Consider the following 19,831-nt stretch of genomic DNA (forward strand, 5'->3'; position numbering starts at 1 on the left):
TTGCTTGATCAATTTCCCGACAAATTTGCAAGTTTATCGTGAGTGCATGTGGATCCTAAATCCCTAGTGCTTTGATATCGATTTCTATTATTAGCTTTGATTATATTGATTTACTAGTTTAGACCAACCCTATTGCTTAAGATTTCGGATTAGCTTAACTGGAGACTTTAGCTTATACCTCATTCCCTTGGGTTCGACCCGGACTTACACCTATACCTTGGGTTGGGTTTAATTATAAATTTGGTTTTGATTGGGGATACTTAGAATTCAACGACCTATGTTTTCCTGACGTCAAAGATGGCGTCGTTGCCGGGGAATGGCATGGTTATTTACTATTGTTGATTGAGTCTATTCCACTTTATTTGAAAAATGCAAAAAGATTTTCTTTCCTTTAGGCTACATTTGTAGCCGTGCTATTAATATTTTCCCTTGAGATTTGTATGCGTAGGGCACGAGATCGAAATTTAGTGCCATATGATCCGGAAATTGAGAGGACCATAACAAGGATAAGGGTTGCTAATTGTTCCTCAAGCTCAAGTCCCTCAAGAGAGGAAAACCATCAAGAAGAAGAAGAAGAACGAGAAAGTATGGGTGCTAATCTGAGAGTATCATTGAAGGAGTTGGCAACTCCGGGAGCTTATAGGTTTGAAAGCGAAATTGCTCCTCCCACGACACCGGGAAATGACTTTGAGATAAGACTGGCGATGATTACTTTGATAGAGAGGCGTCAATTTAGTGGAGCCAAGCATGAGAGTCCCCTCAACCATCTTAAGAAGTTTGAGAAGTATTGCAATACCATCAAAGTGAATGGGGTTACTCAAGAGTTCATTCGACTTAAACTTTTCCCTTTTTCTCTTATTGGACGTGCTCTAGAGTGGTTAGATAAAGAGGTGAAGCCAAACTCTTTGAGAACATGGGATGAAGTGACTAAGGAGTTTCTATCTCGGTTATACTCACAAAAGAAGACGGCTGAAGCAAGAGCTCTCATTTAAAGTTTCAAGCAAAAGCCCAATGAAAGTCTTTATGAGGCATGGGAGAGGTATAAGGAATACCAAGGAGAGTGCCCACACCATGGGATTCCCACCTATCAAATCATCCAAATCTTCTATGGAGGTCTAAGCCCTCAAGGAAAATGTTGCTTAGATGCTGGTGCCGAAGGCCCTATCATGAACAAAACGGAGGATGAGGTGGTGGACTTAATTGAAGATGTGGTAAGGTATCACATGGATTGGCAAGAAGGTGAGAGAGAGTCGACAAGCAAGAGCGGTTCTGCAGTGTATTCAATCGACCATCTCAATGATCAACAATTTGTCCTCACAAATTTCAAACTTGGGAAAGGAGATGAACTCGATCAAAGAAAAGCTTGAGAGTGCTTCATTACAAGAATCAATTCTTCCCTCCCAAAATAAGGGGAGAGGTACATCTTCTAACTTAACTCCTCCTTCTACTTCGAATAATATGTCAAATGGATGTTTGTTTTGTGATGTATGTGGATCATATGACCATGATGCTTCTAATTGTCCACATGCTTTTGATAATTGTGATGATGTTGATAATAATGATTGTGAACAAGTGAACTTTGTTTCAAACAATAACAATGGGCAAAGATTTGATAGACCAAGGAATTTTGGGAATAGAAATTCTCACCAACAAGGGAACTTTGATAATTATAACCAAAATGGTGGTTATAAGAACCAAGGAAATCAAAATTTCCGAGGTAACTATAACAATCAAGGCTATAATAATCAAGGTCAAGGTCAAGGTCAAGGGTATGGAAACCAAAGCCAAAACCAAGGCTATGGTAACCATTACAAAAACAATGGCCAAAATCAAAATCGGGGTAATTTTCAAAACAACAATCAAAGGGGACCCCCACCCGATTTTTCTCCAATAACTCAAGGTAATGGTGAAAATTCCTATGCTCAACCTTCATCTTCTAGGACTACTTTGGAAGAAATCATTGCGAACCAAACTAAGATTTTGAACACTTACATATCGGTAAGTGACAAAAAGTTCAATGAGATGATGACACACAACAAAATGCTTGAAACACAAATCACCCAATTAGCAAACACCTTGAAGGAGAGTGTGAATTCTAGTCCTACTTCTTTACCCTCTCAAGGAGTTGATCCTAAGAAACCTGTGTATTCTATCACCACAAGGAGTGGTAAAGTGCTTGAAGAGAGAGGTTCTAGAAAGAGTGAGGAGGGTGAGAAGGTGAGTGATTCAAGTGAGAAGAAAGAGCTTGATGTGTCAAGGAAGGTGAGGCAAGAAGCCAAAGATGAAGAGAAATTGATGAAAAATTGCATGAGGATGTGATCAAAGCCAAACTTTCATATCCCCAAAAGTTTTTGAGAAACAAGATTGATGAGAAATTTGGGAGATTTCTTGATATGCTTAAGAAAGTTCATCTTTCAATCCCTTTTACCGAAGCTATGACACAAATGCCAAGATATTCTAAGTTCCTTAAGGAAATTTTGAGTGGCAAGAGAGAGTGTAATGAGGTTGAATCGGTAAAGGTTGGGGAGTGTTGTAGTGCTTTGATTCACAATGACTTACCCAAAAAAATGAAAGATCCGAGTAATTTTTCAATCCCTTGCAAGATTATTGGAAAATTGTTTCAAAATGCTCTTTGTGATCTTGGTTCTAGTGTTAGCATAATGCCTTATTCGGTCTTTAAGATGCTTAAGCTAGGTGAGATTCTTCCAACCAACATGTCCCCCTCAAGATAGGTGAGTTTACGATTTCGGTTGACTTCATTGTGCTTGAAATAGTGGAAGATGACAATATATCTATCATCTTAGGGAGACCATTCTTAGCTACTTCGGGAGCTTTGATTGATGTGAAAGGTGGCCTTATTACTTTGCGTGTTGGTAACAATAAGACAAGTTTTGAGTTTAAGTCTATGCATGAATCTTTGTCTTTTGTGAAAGGAATTATGTGTATCAATTCACCGCGTTCCAATGATAATGTATGCATGTTTGTGTCTTCAACTAACGATGTTCTTGAGGTTTGTGATGATGTGCCTTCAAGTGTTGAAAGCAAGAAGGTTAGTAAAGATAACATGGAGTCCTCAAGGCTTGTGGAAGATAATGTGATTGATATACCCTCATGGTTTAAGCTGTACCCGAGAGAGGATGAGGTTGACTCCAAATGTGTTGATGGTGAGAAGCCGTCCACTACAAGGAGCAAGAAGACAAAGAAGAAAAATAGCTTTTATGAAGAAGAAGTTGAAGTTGAAGCAAAGAAAATTTGATTCGGAATTTTCAACACAAGAAAATACATCCAATAAAGAAGTGGAGTTGCCAAGAAATGGCATGAAGTTTGTTTCCTCTACCGCTTTGAACAAAGTGGTGTTCTTTGACCCTCCCTGATTTGGAGGAATGGTCGAGATTAGGACCATAAGCAAGCGCTTCCCGGGAGGCAACCCCGATTTCTAACCGGTTCAAAACCCCCAAATTCCACCAGTTTTGAACTGCTGGGCATTTGGGGGGTGGCAATACTCCCTTGAAAAGCCACCGGTTCAAAACCGGTGGCAAAACCAAGTATTGCAACCAACCGATGGCAATAAACCTTCCGCTTTATTTTTTTTGGGTATTAAATATAAATGCCACCGGTTAACCGGTGGCAATTTACATGTAAAATTTTTTGTTTTGTTTTGTTTTGTTTTGTTTTTTTCACTTGAAATATAATCGAACAATTAAATGTAAGAATCACAAGATCGTAATCAACCAAAATATAATCGGAAATATAATTATCATTAAATTGTTATTGTACAATACCAAAATAAAAAAAATGAATAAATAAATAAATAAATTACAACATAAAAAAAAAAAGTTACAACATAAAAATCAAAAAAAAAAAAAATTACAACATCTAAATCAATATTCCAAAATCAACATCTTAATTCTTCTATGTGGAGTCATAATCTAATACCTGCATCAATTAAAACACCAAAATTAATAAAACTCACGAACTCAAAATAAAAAAAGATGCATCATGTACCCAGAAAACTCAAAATAATAAAAAAAAATTTTAAAAAAACCTAGAAATCCCCGAAAAAAATAAAAAATTAAAAAAACCAGAAAACTCAAAATAAAAAAATAAAAAAAAACCCAAAAAAAGCATGCATGTACCCAGAAAAATCAAAATAATAAAAAAAAATTAAAAATAAACCCAGAAATCCCCGAAAAAAAACCCAAAAAATAATAAAACACCAAGATTAAAATTAATAAAAACTCATAATAAACTATGAAAAAAAAAACCCAGAACACTCATGCAATTTCGAAAATCAATTAAATTCAATTAAACGCAGAAAAATCAATTTAACCCAGCAATTAAACCCAGAAAAATCAATTAAACATAGCAATTAAAAAATCAATTAAACCCAGAAACCCTAACCTCGAATAATCAAACCCAAAAACTGCGAAAAAGGGCGGAAATTGATATTGATGATGTCGTCAATATGTCGGTGTTGTTGATATTGGTGTTGGTGGTGGTGGCGGTGGCGGTGGCGGTGGTGTGGTGATTTCGTGGGTGATGGGGTTTTTTTTTTCCGGGTGGAGTTGGGTGGTTTCGGTGGAGTTTCGGTGAAGAATGGTGGTTTTAGGTGGTTTTGATGGTGGCTGGGTAGTGGCGTTAGGGTGTCGGCGATTTTATGGAGGACGAAAGAGATAGAAGGAGGAGAAAGAAGGAGAACGAAGGAGAGAGATGAGAGATCAAAGGAGAAGAATAGGGTTAAGTGGTTATAAAACGGTTTTTTTTTTAACTATTGTCACCGGTTCAAAACCGATGGGATTAATCTTTTCCCCACCGGTTCAGTTTGAACCGGTGGCAATAATCTTCCCTCAAAATCCCGCCCATTTTTCCCCATCGGTTTTTAAAAACCGGTGGCCTTAGCTCGGTGCCAATCTTCTTTTTTCACCTAGTGTTTATAGGTAGAATTCATGGGAATCGGACCCCTCAAACGAGCATGAGCATAATGGGAAGGAGTTTTGTGATATATAATGAGAGTATGCTCGATTTTCTTGAATTTCGAGTTCAAAGGTAAGGTAATCAAGGAGGTAAGATTGGAAAAATTGTGCTTAAATGAGAAGGGAATTTGTGCTTGGTGGGTTCATTATGGTGCTCCTATTAATTTGGGATGTTGAACCCACTGCCAAGGCGTTTTGAAACTGATGTGTTTAGTGAGTTCAATAATCCCGGATCGATAAAGATGCATAAATGACGCGGGTGAAACCTAGGTCGTTGGTTACTAAGATTCCCTAATCAAAACAAAATTTATAAAACCAAACCTAACTCTAAGTATAGGGGTAAGTCCGGGTCGAACCCAAGGGAATGCGGTATTTGCTAAGGTCTCAAGCTAAGCTATTCCGAAGTCTAAAAACAATGGGTTGGTCTAAGCTATACTATCGAATCAACTCAATCAAAACTTATCAAATAGAATTCAAATATCAAAGCACTAGGGAATTTAGGATCCACATGCACTCACGATAAACTTGCTAATTTGTCGGGAATTTGATCAATCAAGCAATGCGAGGGAAAACGATATTTGCAATCAAAATCACTCAAAGAGCTATTTCCTAGGGTCAAGCTAGATGTCTCTACAAATGACTTCAAAGGAAAATCGCAAAATAAGATCAATAGATAATAATAGCTTCTAAATCAATTTTTCGTGTCATTGAAAACTACTATGCAAACTAGCTTGAAAATCAAGTTTAGTTACTCCTCTTCAAATCAAACACATGCACAAATTTCATCAACCAATTTAATAACATCATCAAATCAATCAAAAACCCCAAATTAGCTATAGATTATCACTCATACATGCTTCACCACTTCCCTAGCAAAGAAACTACTCACTACACATAATAAATTTGAAAAGCATAACAAAAGTAATCATCAATTTCATCATCAACATTGCATTGAAATTCAACAATATATCAAAATCAAACATAAAATTGCATTGAAAAGTAAAGAATTCTTACAAAACTTTGATCAATATCAAAGAGGAATGAAGATCAAAATGTAGGAATCATCAACACCATGTTTCTCTCTCTAAAATCTAAGAACAAAAGTCTCCAAAATCTTGAGCTTCTTTCTCTAAAATTCTAATCAAAATCTAATTCTAATTCAGAACTAGCTTAATTCTCTCTCTAGAAATGAAGAAATTCTATATATAGTAAAACTAATTAAGGAGAAGTTAGTTAGACGTCCAAAAAGAACCTCAAACGACGCAACCTCTAATCCCAAAGCGTGGCCGCAAAAAAATGGGTATAGAACAGGGGGAAAGGGCCTGCGCGGCCGCTCCCACTACCTGCGCGGTCGCGCCACTACCTTGCACGGCCGCTCCTCCCTCACGCGCGGCCGCGCCCGGGAGTAGGGGAGAGGTGTTCCGTGCGCTCATTGATGCTCCCGTGCGCTCCACTTGATACATGTTGGGGGAGGCAGTCACTAGAGGCCTTCACGGTGGGTTCAACACCGACTTTGATGTCCACGCGGCATAAGAGCGCGGCCTTGAAGACTTGGCTTATGCACTCCTTCACTTCTTAGCTTCAAGAGGAGGACCCGGGTTGCATCCTAAGCTTTGTATACCCCGAGAGAATGCCAATGAGCTTCTCGAACATCACCATTCTCCTAAAATCAAAATAAAGCAAACAAGTAAAGGAGAAAAGGCATAATAAACTAAGAAATGCAAGAAAATAAGAAAACAGCTAAGGAAAATGCAAAATAGAGAAATTACAAGTAAAACTAAAGTAAAAGAGATAAAAGAGATGTAAAAGCAATGAAAAATCATCCTAAAAGAAGCTAAATAAGTGCCATAAATGACACTAATCAAACTCCCCCAAGTTTGACTTTTGCTCGTCCTCGAGCAAAGAAAAAGCAAGAAGAAATAGGATGAAAGATTTATTCAAACAAGAAAAGATAAAAAAAAAGAGATAACAATGTACACTAAGACTCACTTTCGTAGGAATCTCGGTTGTTTTTAGCTATAACAAGCCCTTTAAACCCCAAAGTCGCCAATGAGTATGAGTGAGGTCTCGTAAGGGTATCTAAAGAGTTTGACCCATAACTCTTTAAGGTAAAAATAAGGCAAATCAACAAAAGAAAGTAAAATAAAAAATTCAAACAAGTAGCTTTTGAAATGGACTTTTACAAATGATCAAATGCAACTGAATAAACAACTTTCTATACAATAAGGGTATGCATGTTCCAAGATATCTAAGGTTGATTGAAACATAGGATATGCTAAGCATAGAGAACTAATGAAACACAATTCACCTTCATCTCAAACATTCTTACCACGTTCTCCCAATTAGCTTCAAATCCACCTCTAGTGAGCATCTCAATAATTCCTCGAAGGAACCGGAAAAAAGAAAGATATTTAAGGCTACTCGACATCTTGACTAATGCACACCACTCTATAGGCTACACATCTCCCTCCACCGACTTGTGACTCAATCACAAAGGTCAAAAGGTCTTGAGAAGGGTTGTAATGTAAGGGCGAAAAGGGTGAAGGTAGGCTAAAAATTTGAAATTTGGTGGTGTACCTAAATTGTGAAGCAAAGAGTGATCAATCCTCAACACCATAATCAAGCAATCACCAAACAAAAACACCAACACCCCCAAGCTTATTCAAAGCCAAAATCACAAACATATATACAAGAAGCGTAAGAACGATTCCCCCCAAGCTAAAATGAAGCATTGTCCTCAACGCTTAAAATAGGGAGAAAACATTTACATCAAAATATTTTTGAACTTTTCATTTTTCACATTTTTTTTTTCATTTTTGCCAAAGCTTTTGAATTTGCTTTGCTTATCTCATTTTTTTTTTCAATTTTTCACATTATTTCAATGTCCTTGCCTCTTTTAATTATGGACGGCTTTTTCAACTTGGCATTTGCCTTTTATTTACAAGATATTTGCAATACAAACTTGCATTCATTATAAGAACCAATAATCAACTAATCCACCATAATCTCCAACAATGATCAATTGCTTCACAAAAACCAATAATGGAAATAAGAATAAAACAAAGGGCTCAAAATCTAAAGATATGACTTGAAATGAAGGTTTATGGCTCAAATGGTTATCAAGTAGGAAAATGAAAACCCAAAATAAAGAAATAGAAAACTATCCTAGAAAAAGAAAAATCACCACCCCAGAAAGGTGCCTTTGTCCTTCCTAAATGGTTCGGTCGTGATCTCGGGAGACAAAAATCAAGTTCTAGATAAAGCATAAATAGTCAAGGATCCATGTGCCGCTCATGCAAAATATGTAGAAGGCTTGAAAAGAATTAAACCTCACATGGTTGTAGCAATAACTCACTATTAGTTTCAAATTCACCAAAAGGGAGCAACTCCAACTTTCCACAAACAATTAAAATCCGGCGTCAAGGTCCCAAAAGTTCTAAAGACACTACCTTAGCATACTCTATCCTAGAGTCAACCAAAGATACTCTCAAACCGTGCACACCGATACCACATAGGAAACCATTCATTCAAAAGAAAAACTTCGGATGATATTATGTCCATAACATAAGTATAACACAAAAAGAAAGCCTCAAAATCATATTTTTGGATTTTTGCATTTTTGAAAAGAATGAAAAGAAAAAGGAAAATAGAAAAGAGAAGAAAAGGAAAAGATTAAGAAAAGTGCAAAGATGATATAATCATGGAAGAGCAATCATCATCAAAATCAATCATCAAAAAATTACCAACAAGAAAAAACATGATATAATCATGGAAAACAATAACACTCAACAACATCAAGTATAGATCGACATAGGGGTAATTAGGATCACCCCTATAGTCGCTCCCACCGGGCACACGGTAATCATAGTTATCGTGCTCATCCACAAATGAACGAGTCTCGGTGTTGGACCCTTGAGGTCCTTGCCAATATGGGTAGGTAGCCCTCCCATCATCTCCCCAAGAAGGTACGGGACCGAGTTGAGGAGGAAAATGTTAACACTCGCATCATAGAGTTTTTGTTGTTGGAGAAACATATCTTGTTGCATTTCGGAGATGCCTCTCATTTGGTTGTAGATCGTCTCAAAGTCTTGATCATACATCCCCTCCAATAGAACTTGAATTCCCACCATTTGGGCACTCAAAGCCTCTATGTCGGGGTTGGAGAATCGATGTTGTTGATATTGAGGTTGAGGCACTTCTTACTCTTGTTGTTGTTGTTGTTGTTGTTGTTGTTGTTGTTGACGTGGATTTTGATTTTGTTGAATTTGTTGCTCTTATTTGAGGACATCTTGCATGTCTTCATCTTCACCGGGGATGTGGTTACTAATGGGAACAAACCACATATTCGGGGCATGCCGGTGGAGGGAGGTCAAGGAGGGGTTCGGAAGATAACACCGATGAACATTCCTCACTATCCAATCAAACACCTCATCATCATTACCCTTTGCTATGAATTGCACTTGCCGGAGTTGAGCAATTTCGAGGTAGAGGGTGTCGGCGTCCCCCGCCAGAGTGCAAGAAAGGAGATGTCTACCATAACCAAGGGTAGCCAACCTAGTCACCATGATACCACAAGGGATGTCTCCCGACTTGTTACTCCGCATATCCATACAATTCCTCAAGAATATGTTCCCAAAGTTCAACCTCCCATGAAACTCTTCCCTAGGTGCCATCCAAAGAACTCACAACTCGGCTTGCGACATCTTTCCCAAGTCTTGCTTTGGGAAAATCGAGTAACCCAACAACCGATGAAGCACTCTGAGGCACGGTTGGAAAATGTCGCTTGCAAGAGAATAGCAGGCGGTGAACTCATCTAACCCCGAGATATCATGCCACCATGCATTTTAGGGGTACCCATCCAAATAATCATGCTCGGAGATAAGGATATCCGTCCCCGGATTGAAATCAAGGGCCGCATTGAATTCGACCAAAGACATGTGATGCTCCACATTGAAGAATTGAAAGGTTATTTGGTAGTCCTTGGTACTGACCGGAGTAGTAGTCAAAGAAGCCAATAACTCCCTAGTCGGCTCAAGGTAGGTTTGGTAGTGTTTGTTGACGAAACGACCCAACCTATGGTTGTCAAATAAGACCCTTAATTCCTCATCAATTTCTAATTTAATCATGCTCGATTGATGATAGTGTCGTGAGGGCTTTATGGTTCTTTTTTTGAATTCATTCCAAAGTGGTTTATGGTTTGGGTTGCCAAATCGTGTTTTGGGTAATGGAAGAGGGTTTTTATTTTGTGTTTGGGAAGAAGGTGTGTTTGAGGGAGAAGGTTCTTCAATGGTTATGTTTGTTTTTCTAGCTTGGGGGAGTTTGATGAGTGTCATTTATGGCACTCATTTAACCTCTTTTAGGATGAATTTTGATTGCTTTTATATCTCTTTTTCTTTAGTTTTACTTGTTATTTCTCTAGTTTGTGTTTTCCTTAGTTGTTTTCCCATTTTCTTGCATTTATTAGTTTATTTTGCCTTTTCTCCTTTATTTGTTTGCTTCTCTTTAATTTCAGGAGAATGGTGATGTTCAAGGAACTCAATGACCTTTTAACGGGATTTTCAAAGCTTAAGATGCAAGTCGGTCTCTCCCCTTGAAGCTCAAGTGCTAAGGAGTGCAAAGTCCAAGTCTTCTAGGCTGCACTCACAAGCTACGTGGGCATCAAAAATAGTGTTGAACCCGCCGTGGAGGCCTTTGGAAACTGCCACCCCCAACATGTATCAAGTGGAGCGCACGGGAGTATCAACGGACGCACGAGGAAGCTTTCCCCTGCTCCCAGGCGCGGGCGCGCACGACAGTGGCGCGGGCGCCCAGGGCCAGTGCGCGGCTGCGCAGGTTGGAGGTGTGGTCGCGCAGTTGCTCTCCCCTGTTCCGTACCCACTTCTTTGCGGCCGCGCATTTATAGGAGAGGGTGCGCCTATTGGGGTTGTTTTTGGACGTCTAACTAACTTCTCCTTAGTTAGTTTTACTATATATAGAATTTCTTCATTTTTTAGAGAGAGAATGAATTAGAATTAGACTTTTGATTGGATTCTTAGAAAGAGAAGCTCAAGATTTTGGGAAACTTTGTTCTTAGATTTTAGAGAGAGAAACTTGGTAATTGATGATTGCTACATTTTGATCTTCATTCACTTTGATATTGATCAATGTTTTGTAAGAATCCTTTCCTCTTTAATGCAATTTTAGTGTTTGATTCTTGATATATTGTTGAATTTCTATAGTTTATTTGATTTGATTGTTGATATTTGGATTGCAATGTTGATGATTAGTTTAGTTATGCTTTTCAATTTTACAATGTGTAGTGAGTAGTTCCTTTGCTAGGGAAGTGGTGAAACATGTATGAATGATAAGCTATAGCTAATTTGGGGGTTTTTGATTAATTGGATGATGTTATTAAATTGGTTGATGGAATTTGTGCATGTGTTTGATTTGATGAGGAGTAGCTAACCTTGATTATCAAGCTAGATTGCATATTAGTTTTCAATGATACGACAAATTGATTTGGAAGCTATTATTATCGATTGATCTTGTTTTGCGATTGTCCTTTGAAATCATTTGTAGAGACATCTAGCTTGACCCTAGAAAATAGCTCTTTAAGTGATTTTGCTCGCAAATACCGTTTTCCCTCGCATTGCTTGAGTGATCAATTTCTCGACAAATTAGCAAGTTTATCGTGAGTGCATGTGGATTCTAAATCCCTAGTGCTTTGATATTGATTTCTATTGTTAGCTTTAATTGTATTGATTTGCTAGTTTCGCTACTAGAAAAACCGTGTTTTGCGACACTTTTTAGCCCTTTTTTTTGACGTAAATAAGCATCGAGAAAAACTTTTGCAACGCTTATAAAAAGCGTCGAAAAAACGTGAGTCGAGAAAAATTTTCAACACTTTTTATTGTCGAGAATATCGACGCTTTTCTTTCAAACTGGATGCATTTTGGGGTCGAGAATATCGACGCTTATTTATGTCATTAATTTACATCGACACACAAAAGCATCGAGAAATTTAGAACCAAATTATTAAAAAGTTATTTTTCCGCCAAATATTTTACACCAAAAAGCGTCCATAATTTCACTTATCAAACTCAAATCAAGTCCTTTATTTAATCTTTTTTATTTCTATTCTTATTATATCTACGTATTTAAATCAAGCTTTTTTTTATTTTTTTATTTTTTTTTATAGTAAGGACCCTACTGAATCGGTACCTTTAAAAGTTTTAGCCAGCCCAGTTCCGCAGGTCATCGAGTAAGGGAATCCCCCTACTCCCAACCATTTTATAGTTGGTAGGACTCGAACTCGTGACCTCAAAGTCACAAGGTGAGTTCCCCACCAACTCCACCAAACTTTGCTTGGTAATTTAAATCAAACATTGATCGTCAAAAAACACAAAATATAAACATGGACAATAAATTATACTACAAAAGTATTTTATTACTTTAATAATTAATATTTACTTTTACAATTAATTAAATGACATAAATGTCAAACCATTTACAAACTCTTAAAGAGAATACTTTTCCAAATCAACCATATATACATCATAAACTTTCACATTACATAGGTCCCTAATTAAAAGTTGATGGAAAAGCTGTGTTTTTGCGTAGATACCAAGCCTCCACTAATTAAAGTCTCATCTTTGTATACTTTTTGCTTACTAGTGTATCTGTGCATTTAACCTGAACATAAAAAATAAGGTTTGTTAGTGGAGTACTTATAACATATTAAACGAAGTACACAAGACTCAAATAGACTTATTGCAATGTCTTCCCAGCAGCATCAATCAATCATTATCTAATGGCAAGAAGTAAGGTTGTAGATTGAACATTAAAACAATGATATTTATCTCAATAAAAACTCTAAATTTATAAATTTAGCAACCTCAGTTATCAACCTTAAATTTCTAGTAAGATTTAAGAACACGTCAAGAGCTAAAAAGAACAAAGAGCAAAGCCAACTCCCTAGAAATTTATACAAAGATTATTAAAGGAAATTAAGAAATAGAGACGAGGCAAAAAAAAAAAAAAAATCAAAAAAATTCAAAGCCGAAATTTTAAGAGAAAATTACAAAGTATGTATCTGAAAATTAAGACAGATTTATTTAAATCTGAAGTAGTGAAGTCTGTAAGTGACGATATAACACTGCATTAGTATACTGATGTTCTCACCCTATGACATAAAAATACAATACATAAAATAAAAAAAAAATAAAAATAAAAATAAAAAAAACATTATACTAAAACTTTACTTGTAATGCTGGATGACCAACATCATTTGGCATAATTTTGTGATAGCAAAAAACACAAAGGTTGACAAGACAAGGTGGTAGTACAAGTTACATGCACATAAATTTGTTATTTTAATCATTTCTACAACTTTTTCTCACTTGAACCAGCCCTTTACTCATTTACATTTACACCAAGCCAGCAGCACCAATAGAAGAACACCGGAGTCAGAATAATTGAAATCCAACCCCATACTTCCAATCTTGTATACGCGTTATTTAAAAGTTAACAATCCAGCCAGATGCCAATCAGTGCATAAAAATATGATAACCAAATCACAGCTTTAGCAATCACTTGTAGGAAATCAGAATAATGATTTAAATCTTAGAAAATTACTATAAACTATCTAAACAGAGTGTTAATATATGGTGTGACATTACAGTAACAGAGTCGTTTGTACTTTAAAGAAACAAACTAGTGGCAAAATATCTACAATCACCTTAAGAAGCAATGTAAGATACAATTTAAATACATAAGACACAAATTGTCTTATAGCACACCCAAAAAGTGAATAGATTAAGGGCTACCTTTTTAATAGACATTATTGAATAAAAAACAATCTAACTTACAACAATAAGCTGAACAAGGATTGCTGAAACTTGTGGCACATAACTTTGAACAAAGACATATCCTTTCATTTGCAATCTGTGCTTAGAAATTTTAGAATTGCATTTAGAAAGTTTATAATCAGGGGAAAAAAAGTTGCAGACCTTCAGGAAATATATGTAAGCAAAGGAACTCATTATAGTTACTAATAATTACAAAAGAACAAGACATTGAGCCTCAATAACATTTCTAGAGCTAGTCAAATTTAAAAATCCTTTTTCCAAGATTTTTAGGTGAATATATTTCAGACAACTCCAAGAAACCATTAAAATGAGCGAGCCAGTATAGGCGGTACATTTCAACTAGAATTTTTATGACCTTTGTATGCAAACCCCAAATATGTGTGCTACATCAACTTTAACCATCCTAAGTGCAATAATGTCTGCAAGGGCTCAATAATAGTATATATAGAGAGATTACCAGAAAAATCCCAAGGAATGCTTACATTAGCTTTCACTGCATAAGATATTTGACCAAAAAATTAATGTTTTAGAATTACCAAAAACAAATTAAATACAAAAGAGAAAAAATTTAAGAACTCACAAAAAAAAAAAAAAAAAAAAAAAAAAAAAAAAAAAAAAAACTTGAAAGAAGAGAGTAGGAAGTCAAGAGACATGCAAATCCAGTAGTAAATTCAGAGCAAGAGATCGATTTTGAACCTTATTAATTAATCTTTAAATTTAGATAGCCATTTTCAAATACCAGATTTGATTAATTGGACTTTGGTTCCAACAAAAAAATGAGTTTAGGGTTAATAACAAACCTAATTTCATGTAAAGAAAGCGAAAACTGAAAGAAATAAAGCAAATCAAGAGTCAAAATCTACCAATCTGCACCAACTCAGCCGATTAACACTATCTAAACCCAAACTCACACAGATGTAAACAAGAATAAACAAAAAAATCTCTAATTTCAAAAAAATATAAATTGAAGAATAAAATCACCTAACCTTCTCCAATACCCCAGACTTCTGCAAAATAAGCAATAGAAGGTCTCGCCATGGATCTCGACTTCGTAACTCCAAGGTTTTTCACTAATCCTTCTGCAAAAAATAATAGAGCAATTTAGGGATCTAAGAGTTTATTCAAATGAAAATTAAAAAAAAAAAAAAAAATAGGGTAGAAGAAAATCACCATCATCAGCCTTAACACGTGAAGATATGCAACCAATCCTACCAAGGCCATGGCAGAAGATCCGAGTGAAGAAGACGGTTGAAGAGGGAGAATTTTCGTTGAGGGCTAGGGTTTTAGACTTTCAGTTATTGGCGAGAAGATATACGTGAAGGAGTGGGCATTTTACCCCAATTCTTTTTTTAATTTGTAGACTAATTATCATGTGCTAGACTGCTAGTACATGACTGGTATTCTAGACGCTTTTTTACGTAGCCAATAAGGACGTAAGAAAACGAAACACGCAAATTCAACTTTTTACTCAACGCCCTTTTTAAGGCGTCGAGCCTTAAGCATCCATAATTGATGGGTTTTATAGTAGACTAAACCTATTGCTTAAGATTTCGGAATAGCTTAACTAGAGAGTTTAGGTTATACCTCATTCCCTTGGGTTTGATCTAGGCTTACCCCTATACCTAGGGTTGGATTTGGTTATAAATTTGGTTTTGATAGGGGATACTTAGAATTCAACGACCTAGGTTTTCCCCACGTCAATACAACCTGTAGAATTGGAAATGTCTTCTTACGCATCGCATTGGAAAGTAAACTTGACGAGGTTGAATGGACAAGGGCAAGATATGAGGAGCTAATTCTACTCGATGAAAAGCGACTAGAAGCTCTACATCATACTCAATGCTATCAAACTCGCATGGCTAGACACTTTAATAAGAAGGTCAAGACAAGAAACATCAAAGTAGGAGACTTGGTGTAAAAAGTATTAAGGAAAAACGTTCTAGACCTGAGAGGCAAATTTAGGCCTTACTGGTCCAGACCATACATCCTCAAAACTATCCTATCAGGAGGTGCCGCAAAACTAATTGATATGGAAGGTAATAAGTTTTCAAACATGACGAATCTTAATCAACTTCAGAAATTCTACCCATGATTATTTGAGTGTTTTACACAAGAGAGCTACGCTTGGTATGATTGCATGATTCCTTAAATAAGGATACGTAAGCAACCCTTTACGAGGCACGGCCACTTTAAATTTCGCAAATATCGCATTTTTACATTAGCACGTCGAATCAGCATCAACATCGCGTCAAAAGAAGAATTAACAAGCCGCGATAGAAGTATCGCGCTGCGACAGGCCCATCGTGCCGCGATAGGATTATTGCGCCGTGTTGGATTCGAATTTCCGACGTAAGATGTCATTGTCGATCTGTGAAAATTTCGGTCAATTTCGGAAAATTTCGACTTTCGTACTCGAGTTGTTTTCATTGCTTTAATAAAATAAAATAAAAAATTTAAGAGCTGATTTAATTTAAAGCTTGAAAATTGCATTAATAAATAAAAAAAATTACATTATTGATGAAATTAAAGAATGCTTAAAAGTAAAATTGACTTAAAATTTAAAAATTGTCTAATAAATTGAAAGAAAAGCAATGCTCTAATCTGTCTTCTCCTTTCTAGCCTTTTTCCAATTCTTGTCTACTTCTTCCTCATCATCTAAATCTTTTACTAATAGGGACCCTTTAGATGATCTAACCGCTACCTTAGTAGAAATAGTTTCCCCTTTCGCAAACACACCAACTTTCTTTTCAACCCACACTTTTTTATCTGTAGAGTCAGCTTTTCTCTTTTCCTTGTTTTTAGCAACACTCTTTTTCTTAGGCATAATAGGAGTCTTGAGTTCAACTCTTGAACCCAGACGATCTTTAGCAGGGATTTTCTTGTCACCTAAGCGGTCTTTTATATTAGCCTTTTCTGCAGTTGTGCTTCGAGCTTTGTTCTTGTCCTTTTCGGATCTACCAAGCAACCATTGCTTCACTTCCCTAGACAAAGGAGGAATAAATCTATTAGAGATAACTTCCCATAAGGGGTGAGCGCACCAATAACCATCAGAACACTCAATATTTTGCGACACAGGATGCTCATAGGGCTTACGAAGGTCTCCAGAAAGAATAGTCAACATTGACAAACTTGGGATATGGCAGGTAGGTAGGTTGAGCGTTGGCTCCAACCATCTTCTCAATTTTCCACCAAGGGATGACCTACTTGATGGAAAAGTCGCGAGTTTTAAGGATTCTACACCACTCCCGGCGACCCATCTTTAAAGAAGAGCATTTCTTTCTTCTCACAAGACAATTTGGAGTGTATTTTTCAATGTCGTTAGGAGGACTTATTAATTCAAGTCTCTACATTAGCCAAACCTGCATGAATAAAATAGAATTGTTATTACTCTACAAAATTGTATTTTTAATTTCTGTAGTTAAAAGTATTAATTTTCTACCTATAATTGTAGGTACCTGATTGTGTCTCCCCAAAAACCAAACCTAGTGATGAGTACTTTTGACGTCATTGAATATCGAGCGAGGTGAAATGTTGAAGAGTCTTGTGAATTCTTCTGTTTTCTAAAATGTTTCATTTCTTATTTCGAAAATCATTCATTTCGTGTCCTATTTATGAAAAATGTCTAATCCTGTTTAGTTTGGTTCATAATCTGGGTCCAATATTTGTGTAGTTGGATGGGGCTTGAAAGAGCTTTCCAACGATATAAGACCAGGCCAATTCCGAGTTATAACAAGGAAAATATGGTCGAAATAGGCCTAAATCGGTTTTATGTGCGGGCCCAATGATCATGTGGAGGGTCCATTAATTATAATTATAATCTTAAAGTCATTAGGAATTATCCTAATATTCTAGAATTATCTAGAAGGTTATTTTGAGTTCTAAAAGGATTAGGATTGATAATTATAATTATTATTTACTTTGAAAAGATAAAGAATTCTACATCGGATAAAACAAGTGTTTTAAAAGGATAAAATATGATTTAATAAAAGATAAGTACGGACTCCAGCTAACCCAATTTGATTGGGAGACAGATTCCATACGAATTTCATCGTAAAACTTCTATCACGCTGCAATAGGTCCATCGCGCCACAATAAGCTTATCGTTGTGCGTACTGGCGATGACCCTGTCGCGCCGCGATGGAGTCAATTTTACTCCGAGTCAAATTCTGACTCTTTCCTAATCGTTTTCGGTCGATTTTTTTCTATAAAAAAGGCTATTTTCCCGTTTTCAATTCACCCAGAATCATCATCTCTTCTCTCTCTAAGCTAAAGCTTATTCTTTCTCTCTCTTTCTCTTACTTTTTAAGCCTTTTCTACAGCTTTTCAAAAACACACATCATACGTCCTTCACGAGACTTAGAAGCGCCTAACCAAGCTCGAAGTTGCCTTAGACCTCGACGTGAAAGGTTGATAGTTCTGAGGGTTTGATCCCAAATCTCTATTTCAATTCTTTGATTAAATTTATTGTTTAATATTTTCCTTTAAGTTACTAACGTTGTCTTGTTTTGATAGAAAGAGGTACGAGGCTTTAAAGTAAGTAGTTAGATTAATTCTTCCTATTATTTTGATATGCTTAGATTATTATTTTAATTCCTTGTATCATGTTAGAATGTTTTTATTGCTTCCTAGTATAATGTTAGGATAAAGCTTTGATTTTTATCGCTTTGTGACATGCTAGGATTTGTAATTAATCATGTTAGTATCATGCCTAGGATGTTGCTTGATATTATTGTTATTGCTTGATCATGCCCTTTCTTGCAGGTTTAAAGAAAATTTGTACTTGAAATCACGCTTAATAAGATAATTAATAATTTGATTTTAGGCTAATATAATTTTAATTCAAGTGATCGCCAATAATAGATTTATTTGTGCATTAATAATCAACCAACATAGATTAAACAGGTTTAGGATTAATGTAATGATTGTATGTTGATCGAAAAGCGCACATGAATATGAGGAGAACAAAGTAGAGGCCTATTTAGGGAGGGTTCAATCTGTTTTAGGTTGGATTCGTACCATCATCTTCGAATATCCAGTCATGGTTCAAGACCACTATGCAGTTAGCGATCTCTGTGATGGTGAAGGGGTGTAACTTTCACCTCGTGAACGATTTACAAGTTCCTAAAACTTGTTGGCGATGCTTTAGCTCTAGCTTCCTTCCCTTTAGAAACCACCATGTTTAAGTGCATGATTACAGTGGGGCTCAAAGTGGGTGACTTGAAATATTCCCTATAGTAATAAAATTGGAGATCCTCGAAACAGAGCTTTGGGATCTTTCTTTAATTCGTCTAAGCTAAGCATTGTCTCACTAACGATTAATGGCATTGGATTTCTCCTGGCATCTATTTGTTCCGTGACAGATGCTAAAATAGCTTGACCCACATGCATCCTACCACTAGTAAGTAAAAATTGGATTACCGCTAGATCTAAAGAAGGAAAACCAAGAATTGAACCAAATTATTCTAACAAAGGGCTAATCTCATCAGGTGCAAATTTATAGCAATGAGTATTGGAATCCCAATATTCTAAGGCGGCATGGATTAAATCAATGTCAAGATCTACCCCTTTGATGTCAAATAAACCCCCCTATGTGGAAAAAGTCAAGCTTTTTTTTATCCCTTTAGCGGTCAAAGACCGGCACCACTCATGGGTCATGTCAAAAAAATTCCTAGTCATGATTATTTGGTTGGGAATTAAAAAGTTAAAATTTGCTATTTGCTCGAATTATGCTTAAATCGGTGTATTTGGGGGCTTTTTATAACATAAATGGATGCAAAAAGCTGAGTTCTATTAGAATTCGGAAAAATTGAAGCCATCAAGCTGCGACAACACTGTCGCGCCGCGATAAGACCTTGACGTCAGCATTGGGAAATGCGTCATGCTGAACATGTTTATTCAACTTTGACTTGGATTTGTACTTTGGTTTTTTGATGGAATCTTATCCTCTCAAAGCCAAATCTATATTTTTACATACAAATTTTCAAACATTTATCCCATTATAATGGAAAAATT

At 36.3% G+C, this 19,831-nt stretch overlaps 1 long non-coding RNA gene and 1 other non-coding gene across 2 annotated transcripts; both read right to left on the bottom strand.

Moving 5' to 3' along the window:
* Positions 1-972: 972 nt before the first annotated feature.
* Positions 973-1,078, bottom strand: LOC145583580 (small nucleolar RNA R71). The gene has a single exon (XR_014100214.1). It is a non-coding gene; the product is annotated as a small nucleolar RNA R71 (small nucleolar RNA).
* Positions 1,079-12,378: 11,300 nt separating this feature from the next.
* On the bottom strand, positions 12,379-15,175 carry LOC145582121 (uncharacterized). The gene is made up of 3 exons (XR_014099779.1): positions 14,990-15,175; positions 14,806-14,898; positions 12,379-12,644 (listed from the first exon to the last, which is right to left on the bottom strand). It is a non-coding gene; the product is annotated as an uncharacterized LOC145582121 (long non-coding RNA).
* Between the last annotated feature and the right edge of the window lie 4,656 nt (positions 15,176-19,831).

Source organism: Chenopodium album, chromosome 15, assembly GCF_948465745.1.
Source record: "Chenopodium album chromosome 15, dcCheAlbu1.1, whole genome shotgun sequence".
Classification (NCBI taxonomy): domain Eukaryota; kingdom Viridiplantae; phylum Streptophyta; class Magnoliopsida; order Caryophyllales; family Amaranthaceae; genus Chenopodium; species Chenopodium album.